Here is a 4,777-nt window from a genome sequence, read left to right on the forward strand (position 1 = left end):
GGAATCCAGGCTATGATCCATCTCCTGTTCAGATTCCTTTTCAGTTTCATTGTCCATTACAGGTAAGTTGCTTTCAGGTACAGGGACAATTTCCACATCCGGTAAGTCATCCTCTCCACTCACCAGCGATTCAGCAGTGGGTCCTGCTTCATTCACTGGAGCAACATCAGATTGAGCATCCTCTGGTGCTACCGGTGAGTCTGGATCACTCATTGTATAGGCAACAGGCAAGTTAACACCACCCACAGTCTGATCAACAGGTGGGTCTTCATTGGGAACATGTCTGGGTCTTGGAATCTCATACATTTTAGTGAATTTGTATGTCTCTCTTGTAGGTGGGGCTGAGGGTGACTTAACGATATCATCCTCTGCATCAGAGTAGGCAAGCATATCTTCCTCAGGGTCGAGAGCCTTAGATTGTCGCGTCCTGTGTTTTCGTGGTGTTGGTTTTTCCGGCTGCTCTAGCTCTGCAGAAGCAGGAAGGAACCCACACGGAAGTAGGAGGTCACGATGGACTGTTCTCAAGGGACCCTCCTTGTTCTCGGGCCGGATGGTATACACAGGAAGATCTCCAGCCTGCTGCACTACAACCTGGATATTGGTCTCCCACTTGTCGGCAAGCTTGTGTTTACCTTTGAGGCGAACTGCTCTGACTAACACTCTGTCCCCAATCTCCAGAACAGAAGGAGTGACACGCTGGTCAAACCTGGCTTTGTTTTTGTCTGCTATTTTCTTAGCATTTTGGGATGCTAACCGGTAGCTTTCTTCTAGGTGCGACTTCAATTTCTGAACGTACTCTGAATGGGTTTTGCCATCGCCACCTTTCAGAGGTAAGCCAAATGCTAAGTCCACTGGTAGTCTGGGTTGACGGCCGAACATCAGCTCATAGGGTGAGAACCCTGTTACATCACTCTTTGTGCAGTTATACGCATGGACCAAGGGTTTTACAAAGTTATGCCACTGTGTCTTGTCTTTTGCTGTCAATGTTCCAAGCATGCTCAGAAGCGTTCTGTTGAAACGCTCTACCGGATTTCCCCGGGGATGGTAGGGTGTTGTACGGACTTTGTGTATGCCCATTATTTTGCACAGTTCTTTGATGATATGCGACTCAAAGTCCGGACCTTGGTCACTGAGCAAGCGTTCTGGAATGCCATAATGCACTATGAAGTTGTCCCATAGGCATTTTGCAACAGTTTGGGCTCTCTGGTTAGATGTCGGTACAGCAATGGCATACTTAGTAAAATGATCGGTCAAGACAAGCACATCCTTGGTGTTACTTCTGTCTGGCTCAATAGACAAGAAGTCCATGCACACGAGTTCAAGTGGTCTTGAGGTCTGGATATTCACCAAGGGAGCTGCTCGTTCTTGGGCTGTCTTCCTCCTAACACATCTGTCACAAGTCTTGATGTGTTTCTCCACTTCAGCCGCCATCCTTGGCCAGTAGAACCGAGTTCTGATGAGATCAAGTGTACGCTCTGTTCCAAGATGACCCATGTCGTTATGCAGACTTTGCAGAACAACAGGCCTCGACAGCTCAGGTAGAACCAGTTGGTAAGTCTTTTGAGCGCCCTCGTGGCGGGTTCTGTAGAGAATTTCATCATGTAGTTCAAGGTGACTCAACTCTCTGAGCAGCAATTGGATGTCAGGAAGCTCCGTCCGGACTGTTGGAGGTATCTTCTCACCAGTTTCAAGCTGAGCTATCACTTCTCTGATACAGGGATCTACACGCTGTTGATCTCTAATTTGCTCTGCTGACAAGGACGGAACTACAGGAAGACCACCACATTGATCTTCGTTCACAAACCCCTCAGGTAATGCTTTAGCAGATATTGCTACTGATTGCACCAATGTCAAGGAAGCATCACTATCGAGGTTGTCATCTGCTGGTTTGCAAACCAGATGTTTTTCACAGATGGCACTCACGACATCCAGACCAAGGTGGGTTTCGGATTCAGTCAAGTGGGTTTGTGTAAACTGATGGATGCGATCTTGCTCTTTTTGGGATATGGTATCAGTGATAAGTCCTCCATGTGGTCGTCTTGAAAGACCATCGGCATCTGAGTTTAACTTCCCTGCTCGATACTGAAGTTTGAAGTTGAAGGTGGATAAGGCTGCAAGCCACCTATAGCTCATGGCATCCATCTTGGCTGTGGTCAATAGGTATGTCAGAGGGTTACTGTCGGTGACTACAGTGAACTGGGTGCCATACAAATAGTCACTAAATTTCTCAGTCACTGCCCACTTTAAGGCAAGAAACTCTAGCTTGTGAGCTGGATAACGCGACTCACTCCTGGACAAGCCTCTGCTAGCATAAGCAATGACTCTCATTTGGCCCTGTTCTTGATATAGGGCTGCCCCTAAGCCTGTTGTACTGGCGTCAGTGTGGAGAGTGTAATGCAACTTGGGGTCAGCAAAGCCCAAAACGGGAGCAGTTGTGAGCTTCTCTATAATTGTTTTAAAAGCGTGCTCACAGTCAGGCGTCCAGGGCTCACCGAATGGGTTCTTGGGATCGTGGTATTGCTGAGGCTTTGTCTTTGGTTTAGTACTCTTGCGCAGAGGTGGATATCCTGCGGTGAGGTCTGTAAGAGGCTTCACAATGCTTGAGTAACCTTTAATAAATCGTCTATAGTACCCTGATGTGCCCAGGAACGTCCTCACTTGCTTCAGGTCACAAGGTACTGGCCAGGTTTTAAGGGCTACCACCTTGTCAGGGTCAGTCTCAACTCCATTCTGAGACACTATATGGCCTAAGTATTTCACTGAGGTCTGGAAAAACTTGCATTTCTCTGGTGAAAGTTTCAGCCCGTACTCTTTCAAGTGGTTCAAGACTTTCATCAACCTTGTCTCATGTTCTTCGAGTGTCTTGGAGAACACGATGATATCGTCAAGGAAAACGATGACCTCTCTAAGATTCATGTCACCCATGCACTTTTCCATAAGCCGCTGGAAGGTGCTAGGGGCGTTTGTAATGCCCTGCGGCATGCGATTAAACTCCCAGAACCCCATGGGGCAGACAAAAGCGGTCTTAGGTTGGTCTGACTCTTCAACCTCGATCTGGTAATAACCAGACTTTAGGTCGAGAACTGAGAACCATTTGGATCCGTGCAAGGTGGCAAAGGTCTCTTCCAGATTGGGAAGCGCGTAAGCATCCTTAATAGTCTGGAGGTTAAGCTTCCTGTAATCGATACAGAGGCGGACATCCCCATTCTTTTTCCTCACTACCACGATAGGAGAAGAGAAGGGTGAGGATGACTCACGAATCACTCCAGCTTGTTGTAACTCTTGCAGGTGCTTACGGACTGCCTCCAGGTCATTAGGATGGATTGGTCTTGCTCTGTGTCTGAAAGGTGTCTCATCAGAAAGTTTAATCTGGTGTTTAACTTTATCAGTCCTCCCAAAGTCAAGGTCATTCTGTGCAAAGACCTCAGGCATGCTTTGGAACTTCTGCACGATTCTCTCTTTCCACTCTGCATCGATTGGTGAGCCGTCAAAGTTGAAGCTCAAGTTAGGATCTAGATTAGTGCAGGATCTCTGGTTATTCACAGTCTGTTCCTGTGAAAGGACTCTCTGGAAGGCACTAATCTCCCCAATGAAACATTTCTGGGGAATGATGACATCATGTTCAGTTTCGTTGGTAAGTACCACTGGGATCTTATAAGGTGCTCTAGCAGGTAAGTCAATGAGACAGGTCTTCACAAGCAATCCACTTGGTAGAGAAGATACAGACGGATGTTCTAGCACAGCAGATTTCTCAGTCATTAAGCCAGTCACAGTGACAGAACCATCTAGCACCACTGTCTGACCGGCTGGAACAAGGTGGGGATCTTTGCCATGCATAGTAACCCATCCCATGCTACTATCTCTGCTTTGTTGGTGTCTCAGTTCAAGGACTTTCAATACTGCATGGTAGCCGTGGGATGTTGGCGGCTGCTTTTCAGCAGTTGTCTCACAAAAGGTCTCATACAGTACATCCAGTGTGTTAGTCCCAATTAACACAAGGGAGTGCGAAACTGCACGAATATCTGGAACTACAAGTGCAAGGGTTGGCACATCAGCTTCGGCTCCAAGAAACTCTTTCGGGAAAGTGACATTTAGCTCAATGTATCCAAGGTAGGGTACGGATTGACCATTGGCTCCTTCGACTTCTAGCAGCTCAAAGAGTGGTTTTATTTCATGCTTTGACAGATGACTTTGGTAAAATGAGTGGGGTACAGTGGTGACTTGGGAGCCTGTGTCCAATAAACAACTGACATCTTCTCCTTCTATTTTGATTTGAGCCGTGCTCTTAGTACCCACCAATCCTTTGGGTAGCTTGAAGTTATTTACTGGAGTGCTTGACTTCAACAAGGCTTGTTTCTTGGCAGTTAGTTTAGGCTGAGTTCCAGTGGGACGGTTATGAATAGCTGCAGTTCCCATCTGCCCCGTGACAGGAACTGGTTTCAGTTTAAATACACTGCACCACTGTTTTGCTTCTCCCACATCTGTCGTCTCACCCTAAGCTCTTTTCTTTTTGCAGCTACAAGGTCGGGATTGGGATCAGACTCGCAAGTGGCCGCCACGTGGCCGTCCTCCCCACACTGGAAGCAATACCAGGGTTTTGGCTTTGGGGTGGGAGTGCCACGTGTGGTCTGTGTGGGAAGCACTGTATTTGCCTGGTCAGGTTTTTTAAATTCAGGCCCTTTGTTTGGGTCTTTCCTAGTAACAGGCTGTCTTAATCCTGTTAGCTTGGCTATCTGATTCTTTAGCTCGGCTACTTGCTTTTTCAGCTCACTCATGT

The sequence above is a fragment of the Etheostoma cragini genome, chromosome 22 (assembly GCF_013103735.1).
Source record: "Etheostoma cragini isolate CJK2018 chromosome 22, CSU_Ecrag_1.0, whole genome shotgun sequence".
Classification (NCBI taxonomy): domain Eukaryota; kingdom Metazoa; phylum Chordata; class Actinopteri; order Perciformes; family Percidae; genus Etheostoma; species Etheostoma cragini.